The sequence below is a fragment of the Neovison vison genome, chromosome 11, assembly GCF_020171115.1.
Source record: "Neovison vison isolate M4711 chromosome 11, ASM_NN_V1, whole genome shotgun sequence".
In the NCBI taxonomy this organism is placed as follows: domain Eukaryota; kingdom Metazoa; phylum Chordata; class Mammalia; order Carnivora; family Mustelidae; genus Neogale; species Neogale vison.
The window spans coordinates 36,666,269-36,687,859 of NC_058101.1; the positions used below are offsets into that span (position 1 = coordinate 36,666,269).

At 41.4% G+C, this 21,591-nt stretch overlaps 1 long non-coding RNA gene across 1 annotated transcript in view; it reads right to left on the minus strand.

Annotated features, from left to right (window-relative positions):
- Window positions 1–755: 755 nt before the first annotated feature.
- Window positions 756–21,591, minus strand: part of LOC122919254 — a 29,875-nt gene continuing 9,039 nt past the window's right edge. The window contains exons 3-5 of the long non-coding RNA XR_006386778.1: window positions 15,724–15,838; window positions 12,445–13,939; window positions 756–781 (exon numbers count right to left, since the gene is read on the minus strand). This is a non-coding gene — a long non-coding RNA (uncharacterized LOC122919254). The remainder of the gene's footprint in view (window positions 782–12,444; window positions 13,940–15,723; window positions 15,839–21,591) is intronic.

The window sequence follows — 21,591 nt, forward strand, 5'->3', positions numbered from 1 at the left end:
AAATGAACAGGGGAGAGGGGTCTGATTTATTAGGATGGGCAGGAGGGATCTTGCTCAGGATGTAGTATCCAAACCTGACCCGAAGACTGAGCAGAAGCCAGGAGGCAAAGGTCAGGGGACATGTTCTCAACAAGGGAGCAGCATGTGCAAAGGCCTGGGGTGTTCAAGAAATGGGTTTAGTATATTTCATCAGTATATCCAAGACCAGTGTCCTAAGAAGTTTCATGTTCTCTGTAGGAAAAAATTCTGAACATAGTATGGAGAGAGAGTATACAGAAGGGGTTATGTGATGGGGTGATTAACAGTGTAAACCCTGAAGACATACTAATCTGGGCTTTGCTGTTCAGCTGCTGTGCATCCTTGCAAAAATCCTTAAATCTTCCCACAGCTCAGTTTCCTCATCTGTAATACAGAGACTAGTAATAGCTGCCCCTTCCCCACATAGGTCACTGTGGGAACAAAATGGGGGACAAGCTAATAATTTTCTGGCACATAGCAGGTGCTTTGTAAGTGTTAGTCCTTCTTACAGACCCTTTGTTAGAATATAAGAGAAGTGGGTATGTGCTTGAACAGTGCCAAGATGAAGTGGTAGGAAAGTACAGAGATGGGAAAAAGAATTTCCACTGGGGAGGTCAATGGTGTTGACCTTAAAACACAAAAGAGCCAGGAGGCACCTGGGTGGCTCAGTCAGTGAAGCATCTGACTCTTGATCTCAGCTCAGGTCTTGATCTCAGGGTCTTGAATTCAAGCCCCAGGATGGGTTCCATGCTGGGCCTGGAGGCTATTAAAAAACAAAAACAAAAAATGAGGTTTTAATTTTAATTATTATTATGTTTATTTATTAAAGATTTTATTCATTTATTTGAGAAAGAGAGAGCACAAGCAGCGGGGAGGAGCAGAGGGAAAAGGGACAAGCAGACTCTGGGCTGAGCAGAGAGCCCGATGCAGGACTTGATCCCAGGACCCCGAGATCATGACCTGAGGGCAGAAGCTTAACCAACTGAGTCACCCAGGTGCCCCTTAAATAAGCCTTTTAAAATTCATGTTCTCAGCAGAGAAAATCATGGTTGAGATAGCTTTTGAACTACATTTGGAAAGATGGAGAGAATTTCACACTCTAAAGGGGTAGAAACAGAATTGTAGGTCCCCTCCAGAATTAGAGAGACCCTCCAAGGTTCCCTGTGGACCTTTTCCAGTCCCTCTTTTCCCTCATCTTTCATATCCAATTGCCCATCAATTCCTTTTTCCAATCATCCGCCTCTGCCTTTGTTCAAGGTCTTCTTGAGTCTTGATGTGCAGACGCTAGCGAGAGCCATTACCTTGTGACCAGGCTCCCATGTCCTTGTCCACACCTCCATGGTGCACTTGGTACAACAGTCCAAGGCAACTGTCCCTCTGCATGCCTGTCTTCCCCTTGGAGACTGGACCTGCACTCTGAATTTTTCATGAACGGCTATTGAACTGAATTGCCACCTGCTCTTCCTCCCCTCTTAGTCCCTCAGAATCCAATCCAGATAACAGAAGCCATTCTAGGTGTTTCCAAAAGTGGAGATTGAGCATAGGGAATTGGTTCGCAATTGATAGAAAAGCTGGGAGGTCCACAGGAGGTTGGAGGCAATTCAAAGAGTTGCAGGAAGTTGCTAGGGCTCCCAGGGCAGGAAGGAGAAAAGTTGGCCAGAGCCCAGAGGTGGAGTCAGGGGTATGACCAGGGCTGAAACTCAGTAGGAGCTGGAATGGTTGGAGAGATGCAGCGTCTAAAGGAGATGCTGCCAGAGAGGGAAGGAGTGGAAGAACCCTGACTTCTCCCTAACTTGCTCTCCACCAGGCATCTGGGGTCTTCCAAGGGCCCTATCTATTTGGAAACCCAGTAGCAAGGGAGCGATAATAGTGCAGAGTAGGACTGGAGGCAGACAGGCAACCTGTGGGCGTCCCTCCCATTCCTCCCCAGCCTGCCACCCCACTGTTCTTTCCAAAATGCAGACCTGACTTCCTTGTCCCAGCTCCCTGAAATGTAATCGGAACAGCTCCTTGCCATCTCCAGGATTAAGACCAGTTTCTGAAGGGATAAAACTAAAAATAGGAGTATATCTGAGAGGCTGGTCCGAGGGGAACTCTCTTAGAACACCACCCTCGGCCACCCTGGGTCTAACCCGGGACCCAGCAAGGGAAAAGGTCATCACACTCATTCAAGTTTCTGGGAGTGGAACCGAGGGTTCTTGAACCCTTGAGCTGATCCTTTCTGGGAATGTTCTCCAGTGTTATCACAACAAAAAAATAATAATACTCATAGGTAGTTTCAAATCATACTTGATTCTTTTCAGATGCTTTCAGAAGCAATGTCTTCTTTTGGCCTCACAACATCAGGTAAGAGGGACATTATTAGGCTTCACTAAAGTAATTATTTAAGGACCCGGGACTACCAGACGGTGAGTGGACAGGTGTGGAGCTCAGAACTGACTGACGACAGGGTGCTCCCTAGAACGGGGGACCCCTTATTCCTGGTTGTTTCCTCCAGACCCGTGGGCCCAAGCCTGGGGTCTCAAACCTCTGATAGTCCTTGACACCAGCACTGGGCTCCATAAGAGGTTTTCAGCACACATGGCATTGATCAGAAATCACACATTAGCATAGGTTTGTATACTAAATTAAATGTGAAGTTGATTTTTTTTTTCCCATTGAGCTTCAGTCCTTTTAGCTTGATAATTAAAATCATTCTGTGAGAAAAATGAATTACTAGGGCACCTGTGTGGTTAAGCATCTGCCTTCAGCTCAGTTCCCAAACTCAGGGTCCTGGGATCGAGCCCTGCATCAGGCTCCCTGCTCAATGGGAAGTCTGCTTCTCCCTCTCCCTCTGCCTCTCCCTCCACTCATGCTCTCTCTTTCACTCTCTCTCAAATAAATAAATAAAATATCTTTAAAACAAAAAAATGAGTTATTAACTAATAAATTAAGCTTATTTAGTTGGTGGGGGGAAGCTCCAGCCCACAGGAAGTGAGGAGGGCAGGAGGAGAGAGAGGTACTACAACAGGATCCTTTCACAAGGCCCTCTTCTTCTATATGCAGCCCTTCAGAAAGTCCTCTGATGAGTAGTTTCTGGGCTGGAATTTTTCTATTAAGAGAGGGGCAGGATGAATTTAGAAGGAAAGTTGTGAAATGGGGATAAAAAGAAAGAGAACCTAAAAATAGGCTTAGGGAAACTGGTGCAAATTCTCTGCAGGGCGATTTGATAACACTTATATAAATATCTCTAAAAATGCGCCTTTCCTTTGAACCAGCAATGTCATTCCTACGAATTTATCCTAAAGAAATAAATCACGTTTATCCACAAATATGCATATAAGAATGCTTAGAGCAGCACCACTTATGAAAGTGAAAAACTATAAATAACCTTAATGTCCAATAATAGAGAATTTGTTAAATCATCTGGGGTATGTTTATACAGTGGAGTACCCTGTGGCAACGGGGATGATAGCATAGGAGAAAATGGCCATGCAAAGATATTAAGAAATCCAAGTGAGCTATAAAACTTTATATAAAAAACGTATGTACCTCATGCTATTAACACAGACCATCTGTAGGAGCTATAGTTATAGGTGATTATTTCTCTTTCCTTGTTTATTTATTTTCTGAACCTTTTATACTCAATTTGGCTCAGCTATCTTTTTTTTTTAACTCATCTACTTTTTTTTTTTTTTAAAGATTTATCTATTTTAGAGAGAGTGTATGTGAGCAGAGGCAGGAGGGCGGAGGGAAAGGGAGAGACAATTTCAAGCAAACTCCCCCACTGAACACAGCACCCTATGCAGGGCTTATTCTCATGACCCGGGAATCATGACCTGAACCAAAATCAAGAGTCAGATGTTCAACCAACTGAGTCACCCAGGCACCCCCTTAACTGCATCTATTAATGTTATTGTTAAAAGTGGATCATTACTTTTAATCCGGTTTAATGAGATCTATTTTAGATGTATAGATTACATTTTAGTACATAATCCTTTAACTTTTGACAAACACATATGACACAATCAATCACAACAAACACAATCAAGATAGAAGTCACTCATCACCCCAAATAAGTTCCCTTGAGTCTCTGTGTCATCAGTCTCTTCACCCGCCTCAATCGCTGACCTGTTTCTCTCACAGAAATGGAATCATATCATGTGTAGCCTTTTGGGTCTGGCTTCTTTAACATAGCATCAAACTTTCTGGAATTAATTCATACTCTTGTGTAAATCAATAGTTCACACTGTGGATACAATAGTTTGTACCTCCATTCATGAGTTGAGGTACATTTGAGTTGTTTTCAGTTTTGGGCTCCATGAAAAAAGCTATTGTAGATATTCTCATTCAGGGCTTGGTGTGGACATGTTTTCCTATGTATTTTATCAATACTTAGAAGTGGGATCGCTTTGTCAAGCAAAATATTTATCTTTAGAAGAAGTAGCCAAACTGTTTTCCAGACCGGCTGCACCACCCCCAGCCTCATGGGCAGTTGGTTTTGCCAGATTTGTTTGTCTATTTTTCAAAAACCTTTCTGATAAGAATGTAGGAGTATCTTACACTTTTAATTTGCATTTCTTTCATGACTAATGCTCTCCCGGGTGTCCTTTCATATGCATATTTGCATCTGTGCGTCTTCTGTGGTGAAGTGTATTCAAATCTTCCACTCATTTTAGGAGGACTGTTTTCTTATTACTGAGTTACAAGAGTCCTTATTTGTTCTAGACACAAATCCCTTATCAATATGTGATCAGTAAATATTTTCTCCTGCTTCATGGTGCATCTCGTAACAGTATTTTTCAAATAACAGCTGAAACCCAATTTATTAATTCTTTATGAATTGTGCCTTTCTATGGTATCTAAGAAATCTTTTCTATCCCAAGGTCACAAAGATTTTCTCCTGTGTTTTCTTCCAGAGCTTGCTTACTCAGGTCTCTGATCACATATGTATAGCAAATATTTTCTCTGAATATGTGCCCTGATCTTCCATGTTCATTAATCGTATCTTTTGAAGAAAAGAAGTATTTAATTTTGAAGTGAAATTAACCAATTTTTATGATTTGTGTGAATATCCTCACTTTATATTTACAAAAACACAAAACACTTTTTTCTCTCTTCCCTTCCCTCTCTATCCTCTTCCTTTTTCCTTCTTTACTTTCTCCCTCCCTTCCTTCTCCTCCCCTCTTCTCTCCTTCCTTCCTTTGCCAGCCAAGAAAGCCCAAAGATGCATACAGAGTGTAAAATGATGGTGAGTGAATGCCCAGCTCCTCTTGAAGGCTTCTGTGTACTGGGATTTGGACATAAATCAAAAACATAAGACAGATAGATGAGCAAAGCTGGTGGGTAGAATCCCAGAAAGATGCAGCAGCAGCCTTAGGGCTGGATTATTAAACTCACTCTCTTCAGAGTCACTTCTCAAAAGTGACATGGGCACCCATTTTTTCCTCTTGTACCTCAAAATTTAAATACAATGGGGATGGCTCTGTGGAAATAAGTGACTACAAAGAAACTTGTTATTACTTGGTTTTGAAAGGCATATTTCATCACTTTCAATCCAAATATTTGAGTGTGGATGTTAACTGAAACCCCAGGCAATGGGGAACCTGATTTCCAGGTCAATGGAGTATTTAGACGGGTATCTTATTTCATGGATCAAATAAGACCAGATCCATGCTGCAAGTGTTTTATGAGCCACAGGGATTCAGGTCCCCAAACTGACCTCCATTTTACATCATGTGTCCTATGAATTAAGGGCCGGTATATACATATATGTACGTATATATCACGAAAAATATAATGTGTCTGAACAAAAACCTTGAAATCGATGGTTGAGAGAAAAATCAGAATGGAAAAGAAAAATACCTTATCTCTAGGATCTTATTCAAAGAGAAAAACTCAAGGTCAAACATAACTTTTCATAGTACTTATTCAGGAATCATGGCACCCCCCACCACCACCCTAGTCTTAGGTTTGGGATTGGCAAAAACAGTATGACCTTGAAAAGAAATGAACTTCCAGTTCCCTTTCTGTCGTGAACAGAAATTTCCATGTGTAGACAGACATTGCCTTAGTGCCCTTGGATAAACAAAAAGAATCAAGACTGAAGAATGAAGTACAAGGAGGCAATGGTTATGTGAGCATTGGTGTGAAGACTTTGAACAAACATCTGTTTCTGGTGGACCGCATGCTCTTAAAACCTAGAAATAAAGAGTGCAGGGGCTCCTGGGTGGCTCAGTCAGCTGAGCGTCTGCCTTAGGCTCAAGTCAAATCCCTGGGTCCTGGGATGGAGCCCCATATCACAATGGGCTCCCTGCTCAGTGGGGAACCTGCTTCTCCCTCTGCCTGCTGCTCCCTCTGCTTGTGCTCTCTCTCTGACAAATAAATAAATAAAATCTTTAAAAAAAAAAGAGAGAGAGAGAGAGAGAGTGGAAGACAGAAGAAGGGTCAGAGGTATTAAGTATGTTCACCAAATCAATAAAGTGTAATACAGTCTGCGCCCTGCTTCTCTAGGACACTTTTGGAGTTCTAGAAAGTACTGTAATCAATGACAATCCACCTTTCTTCTGAATGTCTGAAACAAATCTTCGGACAGGACATGACCAAATAGAAAAATATGGGAAGGCATCTGGGCTTAATGATGACTAGTCTTTACAGAACCTTTAATAGCAGACCTCTCAGTATTTTTGTAGGGCAAAGGCATGGACAAGGCCTTCCTTGAAATTCCATTGTCCTCACAGCTGTCATTTAGCACTTGGTGTTTTCTGCCTTGAGTTACAGTTCGTTGTCTTCATGGAAATGCCTTTTCCCTCCTGGCTAGATTTGAAGTTCCCCAAAGACAGGAATCCCCACAGTACACCATCTAAAGTCTTGTATTCAACAGGAATGCCATAAATATCTGCTGGTTGATACTCGTTGATATAAATACAAAGGGTATATATGGATTTTTTAACAGCAATATTTTCAGACAACTCCTTGAATAACAATGTGAAGTATTTGGACTCCTCCCATGATGGGTTTGTTTTTCACATAGAATTTAAAATTTTGAGCACCTTTTGCAACATTATAACATACATAACTTTCAGTATCCTTTACAAACCTTTAAGTCTAGGGCACCTGGGTGGGTCAGTCAGTTAAATGTCCACCTTCAGCTCAGGTCATGATCCCTGGGTCCTGGGATCGAGCCCCACATCAGGCTTCCTGCTCAGCAGTGAGTCTGCTTCCCCTCCCCCGCTCCCCCCACCCTCGTCCTGCGGGCTCTCGCTCTCTCTCTCTCTCTCTCACAAAATAAGTAAATAAATAAATATATTTTTAAAAAAACAACAACTCTATAAGTCTATACAAAAACCAGTTTGAACTTTTACATCTCCATCCACCCTTAAGCCCGTATAAAAGGCATTATTAAACCTGATGTGTCCATATTGGCAAAATGATTAGAACAATGCCTTGTGTATAGATACACGTGTGTTCACAATTATTACTGAAGGCATCCATGGCCAGTTGCATTACTGGCTCTTCACTCTCTCCCTACGGTGGAATGATAGGTCCACATTCTGCCATATGGCTTTGCTATACGTCTTAGAGTATCTATAAAGACAATGTAAAGCGTGTGTGTGTGTGTGTGTGTGTGTGTGTGTGTGTTTAAAATCTCCCTGGCTAACTTTAGGCTTTATAACCTTAAAATATTTTTAAGGTTTTTATTTATTTATTTGACAGAGAGAAAGATTACAAGTAGGCAGAGAGACAGGCAGAGAGAGAGGGGGAAGCAGGTTTCCCACTGAGCAGAGAGCCCCATGTGGGGCTCGCTCCGAGGACCCTGAGACCATGACCTGAGCCAAAGGCAGAGGCTTAACCCACTGAGCCACCCAGGTGCCCCAAGGCTTTATGACTTTTATCAATGAAATGTTAGAACATGAGATACAAGCAGATGTACTTTAAATGTACCTTTGTGGTTTGGTTTGGCCTCTTAAGCTTCTGGATCCAGCCTGGGGAAATGTGTGTTTCTGGCAGCTGCTGCTCTCCCAACACCAGATCTGGAGAACAGACTTAAGCCCCAAATGAAAGAGCCACTCAGTCATCCCACAGACCCATGACCCAAAGATCACTGAGAAAAATAGCTAATGTTGTAAGCCACTGAGGTTTTTTGAGTTCTTTATTATACACTATTACCACAGCAAAAGCTGACTAACGCATGTCTTTCAAAGAAAAGGACATGGTCACAGTATGGATCGGACATAGAGGGAACATCCTTTTTTTCTCAGTTTAGGCATTTATTCACTCAACAGATTCTTAATGAGCACTTCCTGTGTTCCAGGGATGGCAATAGAGATTTACAATGAATACTATGGGAACCTGGGCGGCTCAGTTGGTTAAGCATCTGCCTTCTGCTCAGGTCATGATCCCAGGGTCCCAGGATCCCTGCTGGGTGGGGAGGCTGCTTCTCCCTCTGCCCCTCCCCCCACTCATGCTTGCACTCTGTCTCTCTCTGAAATAAATAAATAAAATCTTTTTTTTAAAAAAGGCACAAAATATATAGAGCAAACATTACTAGAACAGCAAGGAGAAATAAATCTTCAATCTCCGTTGGAGATTTCAACACTCCTCTCCCTGTAATCTGTAGAATAAGCGTACAGAAAAAATCAGTAAGGCCAGAGGAAACCTCCTAACACTATCAACCAACTTGACCTAATCAACATTTATGGAAGACTCCAAATTGTCAGCATGTTTTCTTTGTGAAATACACATTGAACATTCACCAAGGTAAACAATGTTTTGGGGCAAAAAACATACCTCAACAATTTTTAAAAAGTTATATTATGATGGGGCGCCTGGGTGGCTCAGTGGGTTAAGCCGCTGCCTTCGGCTCAGGTCATGATTTCAGGGTCCTAGGATCGAGCCCCGCATCGGGCTTTCTGCTCAGCAGGGAGCCTGCTTCCCTCTCTCTCTCTCTGCCTGCCTCTCTGCCTACTTGTGATTTCTCTCTGTCAAATAAATAAACAAATAAATAATAATAAAAAAAAAAAGTTATCTTATGCAAATAATTCCTAAGACCACAGTGGAATTAAATCAGAAATCATCAAAAATATATCGGGAAAACCCCTAAGTCCTTAGAAGTTAAGCAGCATATTTCTAAATAACTCATTGATCAGAGAGTATTTCACAAGAGGCATTAGAAAATATTTTGAGCTGAATAAAAATAATAAAGCTTATGAAGTTTGGCAGATGCAACGAAAACAGTATAGAGGGAAATTTATAAGATTAAATATTTATATTAGAAATAAAAGGGTACAAATCATTTATCTAAGTTTTTGCTTTAAGAAACTATAAAGAAGAAGAGTAAATTACACCCCAAAAAAGCCGAAGGAAGGAAATAGTAAAGATGAAATCAGAAATCAATGAAATTGAAAACAGAGAGAGCAAAAAAAAAAAAGAAAGAAAGAAAAGAAAGTCAATGAAACCAGAAGCTGGCTCTTCATCAGGATCAGTGAGATTACTAAGCATCTAGCTGGACTGATCAAGAAAAAAGAGACAAGATACAAATTACCAATATCAGGAACAAGAGAGGCAATATCATTAAGGATTCTACAAACACGAAAAGGAAAAAAAGAGAATCTTGTGAAAAATTCCATGTCAATAAATTTGACAAGTTATAGAAGAATGGTTCAGTTCCTTAAAAAAGATAAACTACTGGGCACCTGGGTAGCTCAGTTGGTTAAGCAACTGCCTTCAGCTCAGGTCATGATCCCAGAGTCCTGGGATCGAGTCCCCCATCAGGCTCCCGGCTCCTTGGAGAGTCTGCTTTTCCCTCTGACTTTCTCCCCTCTCATGCACTCTCTCACTGTCTCTCTCTCAAATAAATAAATAAAATCTTAAAAAAAAAAAAAGATAAACTACCCAAACCCTCCAAATATAACATCAATAACCCCATATCTATTAAGGAAACTGAAATTTCAGTTTCAAAACCTTCACACAAGGAAAACCCCAGGTCCATATGGCTTCACTGGAATTCTACCAAACATTTAAGGAAGAAAAATGCCAATTCTACAGATTCCTGCAGAATATTGAGGAGGAGGACATTTTCTCAAACTCATTCTATAAGGCCAGCATTACTCTGATACCCAAACCAGACCAATGATATTTCAAGAAAAGACAGCTTTAGACCAATATCTCTCATGAAGACTAATACAAAAATTCTAAGCAAACTTTTAACAAATCGATAAAAATTGGATAAACTCAGTGGGGTTTATCACAGAAAAGCAAGATTGACATAACATTCAAGATTCTCCCTGTTAACAAAAAAAAAAAAAAAGAAAGGAAAGAAAAATTGTATGGGGCGCCTGAGTGGCTCAGTGAGTTAAGCCTCTGCCTTCGGCTCTCAGGGTCCTGGGATCAAGCCCCACATCGGGCTCTCTACTCAGCAGGGAGCCTGCTTTCTCCACTCTCTCTCTCTGCCTGCCTCTCTGCCTACTTGTGATTTCTCTCTGTCAAATAAATAAATATTATCAAATAATATCAATAATATCAAATAATATCAATAATATCAAATAAATATTATTTATTTGATCTCTGTCAAATAAATAAATAAAATCTTTTAAAAAAAGAAAGAAAAATTATTTAAGCACTTCAGTAGACTCAAGAGAAACATTTTATTAATTCCAACATCCATTCCTGACAAAAACTTACAGAGACTAGAAACCTCTTCAATGTGACGAAGAAGAGCGGCGATGGAAACTACAGCCAGCGTCACACATAATGATGAAATAGTGAATGTTTTCTCCCTGAGGCTAGGAACAAGACATATTTACTATTTCTATTTCTATTCAACATTCTACGAAAGGTTCTAGCCAGTGAAAATAGGCAAGAAAAATAAAAAGTCAGTATGAAAGGTAGAAGTATTTATTCCTGAATGATCACATGATCAGCTGTGTAGACAATCTGAGGGAATCTGTTAAAAACTAGTAGAACTAACATGTGAGTTTAGCAAGACCACAGTACATAAGATCTATATACAGAAAGCAAAGGTATATCTATATACTGGCCATAAATAATACAAAATTGAATTTTTTTAAAATGTTGTTTACAATAGCACCCAAATATGAAATACGTGCCGATAAATCTGGATACTTACACATATTGCTGAAAGTAACTGAAAAACACCTAAAAAGAGATACAGGATACCGTGTTCAAGGGTCACTCAATGTTATTCCAAAGTCAGTTCTGCTCAGACTGATCCATCGATTCAACACAATTCCAATCAGAATGCCAGCAGGGTTTTTGGATTTTGTTTTTGTTTTCTTATTTTTCTTATAGAAATTGACAAACTGATCTTAAAATTTACGTGAAGGGCAAAGAACATGGACAAGCCAAAGCGATTTTTTTTTTTTAAAGATTTTACTTATTTATTTGACAGAGACAAGGAGAGAGGGAACAGAAGCAGGGGGAGTGGATGAGGGAGAAGCAGTCTCCTGTGGAGCAGGGAGCCTGAGGCAGGGCTCGATCCCAGGACTCTGGGATCATGACCTGAGCAGAAGGCAGAGCTTAACAACTGAGCCACCCAGGTGCTCCCCTCCAAAGCAACTTTTTAAAAGAACAAAGTTGGAAGAGCTAACATTACTTGATTTCAAGACATTATGAACTGACACTAATCAAGACTGTGTGGTATTAGACTTGCAGTGGATAAATAGCTCAGTACAGCAGTAACAGAATATCTAGAAATAGACACACATAGAGGAATAACTGATTTTGACAAAGTGCAAAAGTAATTCAGTTGAGAAAACATAGTGTTTTCAACAAATGCAAATTTTCTTTATGCAAAAAAGCAACTTCAGTACATACCTTGCACACACACAAAAATTAACTCAAACTTGATCTTAGACATAAATGTAAACCCTGAAGCCATAAAAATATGAGAGAAATATCTTCACGACTTTAGAAATCGTAGGCAAAGATTTTTTTAGATACAGCCCCAAAAGCAGACTCCAGAAAAACACTGATAAATTGGATTTCACCAAAACTACAAAGTTTCTGCTCTTCAAAAGACACTGCTAAGAGAATAAAAAGGTAAGGCACAGACAGGGACAAAAATATTTGTCACGTATAAATCAGTTAAAGGACTTATATCCAGTAAATCTAAATACTTCTCAAAATTCAAGAAAACAAAAGCCCAATTTTAGAAAGTGGACAAATGATCTCAGCTGGCGCTTTACCAAGGAGGGCATAAAAATGGCAAATTAGCATGCAAAAAGACGCTGTATGTCACCAGTAACCAGGCAAATATTAAAACCACTTCACACCCGAGATAGAGCTTCACACCTCTGACAATGGAACGAATAATAAGAGGACTGTCAGGACAGGGTAGGAATTCGGAGCAAGTAGCGCTCTCCTATGTTGCTGGCAAGGATGCAAATTTGGAAAAACAGTTTGGCAGTTCCTTCTAAAGTTACCTACCATATACTTGCCCGACGATGCAGGATTTCACTTTCAGGGATTTTCCCGGGGAGGAAGGGATAGGGGAAGGCGCGAGTAGGTGACTTTTCATAGCAGCCTTATTTTGATAGTCAAAGACTTGCAATCGCCCGCATGTGCATTAGTTGGTGTGTGGTTAAACAGTCTGTAATGCTTCCATGCATGAACACTTTGCTAATATAAAATGCCCCCCTCTGATCCGTGAGACAGTTACTGATGAATGTCCAGTGCATCCGGCCGAGTGACAACTCCAGATTCAGAAGGCCGCTCGCTCAATTTTCCATGTATAGGATGCCATAGACGGCAAGTTTGTGTCCCCAAAATTTATGTGTTAAACCAGAACCCCCAGTGTGATGGCATTTGCAGCGGGGAGGCGTTGGCATGCAGGGGATTCGGGCCGTTGCCCCTTGGGTCATGCAAGGACTCTGCAAGAAGCACCAGGAAGCAGGCTTTCCCGGGAGGCTGAATCTCCTAGTACTTCCATGTCTTGAACTGGACCAAACGAATTCAGTTCTGCTTAAACTACTCGGTTTATGGTCTATTTGTTGTAAGAGCTCTGATGATGGATGAAGATGTAGGATGATCTGAAAAAAGGCAGAATGATAGAGGGGCAAAACCCAGAGCGATGTTGCTGGAGTGGGGTGGAAAGTGGGGCTGACGGCCAAGGGGCACGAGGGAATTCTCACGCAGTGACAGAAGGGTTCTATGCCTCAGTCGTGGCGGTTACCTGAGCGTGTGCACCTGTCAGTACCAACAGGTGCCTTGAGAACTGCCCATGGCAAGTCTGTCAGTGGGACCAGACCCACACCTGGACTTCCTGGGTGATCTTCCACGTGGTCTAGTGAGAGGAGCCAGTGCGGTGACCCTGGTGTCTGCTCTGCGTGGGGACGGCCGAGGCACCCCCCTCTTCCCCGTCCTGTTTTCTCATGTGTAAAATGCCTCACTTGAACTATAAATGTCAAGCTCAGTCCAGCTCCAGATTACTGTGATTTTCCCCAGGGCTCTTTCCTTGGGTGAGAAAGAATAGCTTTGCCAGTGCAGCCCCCATCTGTCTAGCTTTCAGACTTTCCAGGGCTGTCACAGACATCAGCTCGCTAGCCCTCACAAAATACTGTGCCGTGGTTCATTGTCCCTCTTCTGTTGCTTAAGAACTGAAACGCAGAACGAGGAATGGATTTCCCCAGCCACGAAGTTCTTAGAAAAGGCAGGGGCAGTTCTGCTATCTCCTTTTGAGGGGCCTTGTCCCAACGGTAGGTAGGGCCAACTCTTAGGCTCCAGATCTTTCTAGAAGTCTCTCTGTTCTCCATTAGGTTTAGGGATCTCATGAAAATCATGTATGTAGTCCAGCCATTTCCAAGTCAGGTAAGCAAAAAAACTGATGACACAGAAAATGGCATTTATATACTGTGAGGCAGACGGGTCTGTGGATCCAGAGTGGGACCTGTGGCTGTGACCACCGAGCTGCTGACAGGAAATCCTGCAATAACAGGGAGTGCTCAGTAATCCTGAATGTCGATGACATGCCAGACACTGCTCTGAATGTTCTACGTGTGTTATCCCATCACATCTTCCACCGCCCATAGGGTCACCACAGTTAGCCCTGTAATCCACATAAAGCGTGGAGAGCTGAGCTCAGAACACGGCCCAGTCCCTTCCTGTTCTTTCCTACATGTAGCCGCATGTTCATTTTTTAAAATCATAGGAAGTTCTATTCCACTGGAAAAGTAAACAAAGGAAGGGAAGGAGTGGAAAAGGGAGGGAGGGAGCAAGGAAGAGCAGGAAGGCCAGCGGGCGGAGGGCAGGCGCGGGTTAAAACCGAGCGAGTTGAAGATGAGCATCGGCACATCTATCTGGGAAGATGGCGGTTGCCTAAGAGACTCATGGGAGGCCCAGGAAACAGAAGAGAGGAGGAGGAGGCAAAGGGCTACGGGGTACCCAGCACCCATCCCCACACATGTACATACACGCACAAACACACACACAAACACACACACATCCAAACACATGCACACACATCCATACACACACACATTCATACACATTCACACACACACAAATACACACATACACACCCTCACACACACACATACACACCCATGCCTGCGACCCTGGCCTCCCTGACCTTCCTGCCTGCATCGGACTGCCCTGGCTTGTCTCCCTTTGTGTTATTTAACTTAGGGCCTGCTTTAAAGGGCCCTTCAAGAAAGACAGAGGGGGAGAGGTGGGGGAAACAACTCTTTAAGGGGAAATTAGTGGTCAGAAAGGAGCCAAGATTGACAGCTCAGAGGGATACAGCAGCCTGGGAAGCCAGCAAAACCCTGCAGGAGGCCTCCCTGCATTTCTGCCCTGCCCCCCACCGCCCCTGTGGCGCCCACCCCGCCCTCCTTCCTGTCCTCTCTCTGCAGTGGGTGGTGGTCACCCCTAACGCCCCAGGCTTTTCCTGTCATACTTGACTTTGTGTTGAGTGAGAACGTCTTTTTAAGATAGTATCTACAGCAAACTCGAAGCCCAGGTCATTACAAAGGCCAAGTCTGACGCCAGAGAGCGTGGCCTCTCTCCCGCTGCACCACGTCCTGGGGTGCTGAGCCCGTTAGTGTCAGGCGCCCGGGAGAGCTTATCTGAATGTCGAGAAGAGTAAATCCTGATCAGGAGACCCGGTGTAGGGGAGGAAAACGTCCTTTCTTCCCTTCTAGTTCTTTGGTCTAATAATTCATTTGACGCAAAACAGATCAGCAGGAGGGGGAAGAAAGTAAATGTTAATTTTCGATGTAGAGAGCTTGTAGAAATACGAGACACCGGGAAGTGACCCAAGTGGACAGTTTTAGACCTTACAGACAAAGAAACAGTGAACTTGTGACAAGAAAAAGAATTGACATGACAGCGAAGTTTGGGGTAGTAAATTAGTGAAGGAAGACAGTAGGTTTATATCACTTTCTTAGCCCTGAATTCCATATCCCTGGTGATAGGCTTGTCTCTTTACCTTTTGGTACAAGGAATGTACCTTTCACCGGGGAGATTTATTTCCTACTTTTAGGGGAACGAAGGAGGGTCAGAGTGTCCTTCACGCACTGTTTCTTGAGTAAGTTAAATTCAAAATTATCAATATCCCAAAGTGGCCTATGTGGGGTCAGCCCTCCCTGAAGCCCATCAGTTCTCTCCTCAGAAACTTCCCTGGACATCTTGCCTATGAAAACCTGAGCTAACGTCTGTGGAGAGCAGGGTCAGGTTAGGAGCTCAGTAGTGGATTTTTCTGTCTCTTACTTAACCAGTCTCAGTCCTGAGAACATTGTGACTCATTTCAGGAGCAGTGAGGCAGGCGGCTTCCCAAGGTTAGTCCTATATTGTCCAGGCAGTGAGGTATTTAAAAGAGGCATGTCTACGGAAACAAAAGAAAAATAATCGTTCATTATTAGAGCAAAGTAGAAGCGCATTTATGAATTCTGAGGCTGGCTAGAGGAGAAGATTTCTAAATGTGAGGCTGGCAGCATCTTCAGATGGAGCGCAGACAGGGGCCATCTGACAGATTTTCCTGGTTTGCAGTTTGCATGTCTCTGGTGACCTTTCCGGGTGGCGCACATGTCAACAGCCACGAAGACGGTCTCTGTCTCTATGAGCTGCCGTGGTAATTTCTCTGGACTTTCTATCAAGTCTTTTTATTTAGCTTGCATGATGGCTTAGGAAAAAAGACAGGGGTGGGTCAAAGAGAGAGGAAGAGAAAATCTCAAGCAGACTCCGTGGTGAGCAAGAAGCCCGACTCAGGGCTCAATCCCAGGACTCTGGGATCATGACCTGAGCCGAAATCAAGCGCCAGACGCTTTACCAACTGAGGTACCCAGGCGCCCCTCAGATTGGACTTCTAAAAGCTTCTCAAAGCTAAGAAACCAAGCCAAGGACTTGTCATCAGACTTTGCCTAAAATACCTGTAGATTTGGGTTCATTTCTCTCTTTTCAAGGTCCCCAAAATATCCCGAGATTCTTACATCCACCAGGAAGTTAGCCCTGGTGACTTGCTCACCTACTAAGGGCTGCTGGTAACCCTGTAAGCAAGGCATGAGGCTGATGTTTCCAGGGGAATATATTTGCTCCATTAAAGTCAGTTTTAGTTCCTTAAAGCTATCTGGTCATATTTGAGTCTGTAGATCTCCCTCAAACTCGACATTCCAGTTAAAGGCTTGGTAATGTAATCAACGTTTCCCAATTGTGTCCTGTTACAAGAACAATAGTTTTTGTAAATGCATGTAAGTAACTGTAGAGGCCTGGAAATGAGTTTCCTCCCTGAGAGTTTCTGAATTCTTGGGTTGGGGGGGGAGATCAGGTGGGGAGAAAAAGATAAACGTTTCCTCTTTGTTCACAAAGGTCTATTTTACCAAATTGCTCTAAGTCACAGGTAACTTCAGAGAAAAGAGAAAAAAGTGTTTTTTGAATTGGAAAAACATATTAAAAATAAAAGCTATGTTTTAAGCAAAAAGTCAAAAAAATTATCAACTTCCTCCTCAGTTTATTCAATCCTTTGTTTTGCCTGAATCCAGTTTTTCTACAGGTTCTGCAAAGTCTTAGCAGGTTCAGGGGATTTTTAGTATATAGTAAAGATGTCAGAAACCTTTATTCTAGAATGCTCTGCACGAGCCTTTTGCAAACACTTTTGCAAGAGCATCGGAGTGAAACAATAACCATATGTAAATGACAAAGGACCTAAAAAGGGCCATAATCCAAGATCTGTTCAGAGTTCATTAGGAGCAACTGACAAGGAAATTTGCTTATGTCTCTGACACATCACATTTTGAGATAAAACTGGAATTATGACTGATAACATAACACCAGGACATATTGGACTTGTGGGAATTTTCTACAATTTGTAGAGTCCCTATTCTATACAACATGAAGAAGACTTAGTATGACTTTTTATTTGGCAATGCTTCTCATGCATTTGACATACCAAATAGGCCAAATTAGTTTAACGTGTCCTTTTTTATGAAAAGAGCAAACACCTTTTTTGAGATATTCTGGGGACCCTCAGAAATATCACAAAGTTAGTTCAAGGTCAAAAAGAGTTAATGTAGCATTTGATCTGGGGAAAGTTGGCATAAAATATCACAGAAGTTTTAAAATATTTGGTCAAATAGGAGCTTAGGCCACTGGGAAACAATACTTAGTTATCCATTTAACCGTAGCGGCAAGTAAAGACTTCACAGGCAAATGCAAAAAGTTAAATAGTTATAAAAAGCAAATAAAAACCTTAGCTCTTGTAACAGGGAAGACTCAGGGAAAACTCTGTCCTTTTAACAGAGAGAAAACCAAATTCTAATTTCATACCAACTTATTTTTGATATTAAAATTTCCTTAACTAAATTCGTTCTAATCTTAGTCAGCTTGACTACACATTAAAAGCCTTTCCAAAGATTTCTTTTTCCATAAACTTTCTACAACTTTCTTCATACATTTAGATTTTGTCTTGTGTTTTTCCTCTTTTCCATTTTGAAATAATTAGCCTCTCTTTAGGACAGAATTATTTAATTCCCCTCAGCAAAATACATATCCCATTCCTTATACCTTTTTTTTTTTTTTTTTTAACTGAAAACACACACCCTGCTTTCTTGGCATTTAAAGATGTTTCCTTTATTATTTCCGGTGGCTTTAATTACATATATTAGCATTTTTAACCCTTAAAAACCTTAACTTTTTAGTTAAAATAAAGAAATAAATGATTATTAACTTTTATATTAGCATTTTTTGTGTTGGCAAATTTACAAATACTTTTTTACAGTTTCTGGAAATATGTTTCCTCACAGTAAATTTTTCAGTTTGTCACAGGGTATATTTACAATTGGACCCAACTACCTTTAGTTTCTCTGTAGAAAGGAAGCCTGGTTTTATCAATTAATGTCTTAGTGTTTTATCTTATTTGGAAATGATCTAGATAATAAAATTCTGTCATTTAATTTAACATAGCAAAACTTTTAACAGTGGAAGTTACCAAAGAGATTGGAGTAACTATTTTTAGGTAGACATACCGTGAAACAATCATTGTAAAAAATTCACTTAAAAACGATTACCTCCCTTACATCTGTTTAATTCATTTGTTCTTAACAACCATAGATTACTCATGAAAATTTCATGAAATATTAAAGAGGTTAGCCTTCATCTTAAGTTATTATTATTATTATTTAAGATTTTATTTATTTATTTGACAGAGAGATCACAAGTAGGCAGAGAGAGGAAGGGAAACAGACTCAGACTCCCTGCTGCGCAGAGAGCCCAATGGGGGGCTCCATCCCAGGGTCCTGGGATCATGACCTGAGCCAAAGTCAGAGGCTTAACCCATTGAGCCACCCAGGCGCTCCTATCATTATTATTATTATTTTATGCTGACCAATTTTGTAACTGAGATAGCACCCGCTTATTTGACTTCTAGTAAATCTATGTAGAATAAACATATTATACTTAATGCTCGTCAATTTAAAGCCATGCCTTTATTAATTAAACCAACAAACTTAAATTAGCTTTTGTTTACTAAAACTTATCCCAGATCATGTGCACTTGAAAAACACTTGGGTTAGTTTCAATTATGTTCTAAAATTTAAAAATACTTAATTGATACACACTTATTTTTAAGCCAATTAAATTGAGATATATTACAGAGTAATTTTCACAATATCATGCAGTGGTAGAAAGATATCCCGTTTGGAATGCACATACATAGACATACATAAACAGACAGACACACACCAACAACGATCTCCTAGCTTTAATCCCAAAACTGATGCCGTGAATGGGGTATAATGTAAAACTGAACTCATTTTAAAAGAAGTGTGTCCAAAAAAAATTAAAAAAAGGAGAAGAAGAAGAAGCGTGTCTCTGGCAGACAGAACAAATTAAGGTTACCCACTGAAAGGGGTTTGGGGGTTATTTGTTGTTGTTTGCTAGTATCTGTGGAGAAGACTTTTAAGATTTGAATTTGTCCTTGACAAGTGATCTTAAGGAGGCTGTGGGCAAGAGAGCCTGTCTAACAGTTTGTAATTTTATTTTTTCTTAAGTTTTTATTTTAACTCCAGTTGGTTAACGTACGGTGTTATATTAGTTTCAGGGGTACAGTATAGTGATTCAACAGTTCCATCCATAAGTGTCCTCCTTAATCCCCAACCCCGCCCATTTCCCCCACCCCTACCCTCCCTCCTCTGACAACCATCAGATTGTTGTCTATAATGGAGAGTCTGTTTCTTGCTCTGTCTCTCTCTCTCTCTCTCTCTCTCATTTTTCTCTTTGCCTGTTTGCTTTGTTTCATAAATTCCACATGTGAGTAAAATCATGTGGTAATGCCACCCCTATCAAAATACCAACAGCATTTTTCACAGAACTAGAACAAACAATCCCAAAATTCGTATGGAACCACTGAAGACCCCAAGCGGCCACAGCAATCTTGAAAATAAAAGGAGGGGGAAAAAAAGCAAAGCTAGAGGCATCACAGTTCCTGACTTCAAGCTCTATTACAAAGCTGTAGTGATCAAAACAGTATGGTGCTGGCACAAAACCAGACACACAGACCCATGGAACAGAACAGAAAATCCAGAAATAAAACCCACAATTGTGTGGTCAGTTAACCCTCAACAAAGCAGGAAAGAAAATGCGACGCGGAAAAGACGGTCTCTTCAGCAAATGGCGAGGGGAAGACAGGACAGCCACACGCAGAAGAATGAAACTGGACCAAACACAAAAATAAATTCAGAATGGATGAAAGATCTCAGTGTGAAACCTGAAACCAAGAAAATCTTAGAAGAGAACACAGGTGGTGACTTCTTCGACAACGGCCGCAGCAACTTCTTTCTAGGTATGTCTCCTGAGGCAAGGGAAACAAAATTTAAAAATGAACTATTGGGGGCGCCTGGGTGGCTCAGTGGGTTAAGCCGCTGCCTTCGGCTCAGGACATGATCTCAGGGTCCTGGGATCGAGTCCCGCATCGGGCTCTCTGCTCAGCAGGGAGCCTGCTTCCTCCTCTCTCTCTCTCTCTCTGCCTCTCTGCCTACTTGTGATCTCTGTCTGTCAAATAAATAAAATAAAATCTTTAAAAAAAAAAATGAACTATTGGGACCACATCAAAATAACAAGCTTCTGCACGACAAAGGAAACAGTGAACAAAACTGAAGGCAACTTCCAGAATGGGAGAAGATACTCACAAATGACATGTCTGATAAAGGGTTAGTATCCAAAATCTATAAAGAATTTCTAAAACTTAACACCAAAAAACAAATAGCAGTTTGTATTTTTAAAAGGCTCCCCCCACCCTTTTACTTTTTTTCTCCACTCTCAAGTGAGTTTTCATTACCTCCTGGGGTATTTACATTCTAAAGACCTGGTAAGATTTACATCTTTAAGGGACCGAAAGAATACAAACCCTGGGCGGAAAGATTAGGCTGCAGAGCTCTATTTAAATCTTGTAGGGAAAGAAAGGGTAGAACTGGTAGCTGGGTGTTTCCTGGATTTTTCTAGGGAAGGTGGAGGAGTTTGGGAAGCTCAGGGGATTTACAGAGGAGATGAGACCAAATTTAAGAAAGGGAATTCATATTGGATGTGGACTTTAGTTTTAAGTTTAATTTCCATTCTTTCATCTTGCTAAGAGGCTCCCTAAGGCTAGCTGTTTTACTTCTTTGTATCCAGTCTTTAATTTGCACTTTCCATTGGTACCAAGAAGACAATTGTTTAGAATGAGAATTCTCTAAAGAAAATATTCTTAATTAGAAACTTTTCCAAATCAAAATATCCATCATCTGCCCATTTCAATAGTGACTCAGACCAATATGGCTCCTTATAGTTCAACAGAGGAGGTAAGAGACATCCCGAAGGAGAGTGCCAGAGATGCAGCCCCCACAAGATCCAGAAAGTTCGCACCCAGGATTGGTTAGCCTAAGAAAGCAAAGGCATGTGTGGTGTAAACTGTGTCTTCAGTCTCTCATGAAAAGCTAAGACGCCTCTAATCACAGACCCACTAGTCTATGATACCTGGCAGGCACTCCTGGGACAGGACTTTCCCACCACTAACAAGACAACGAAGGTTAAGATGACAAAGTCCCCTATGGACTGGGACCCCTCATGACCAAGTCCCCTGAGAGCTGGCACAGTGGGACAGAGAGAGGG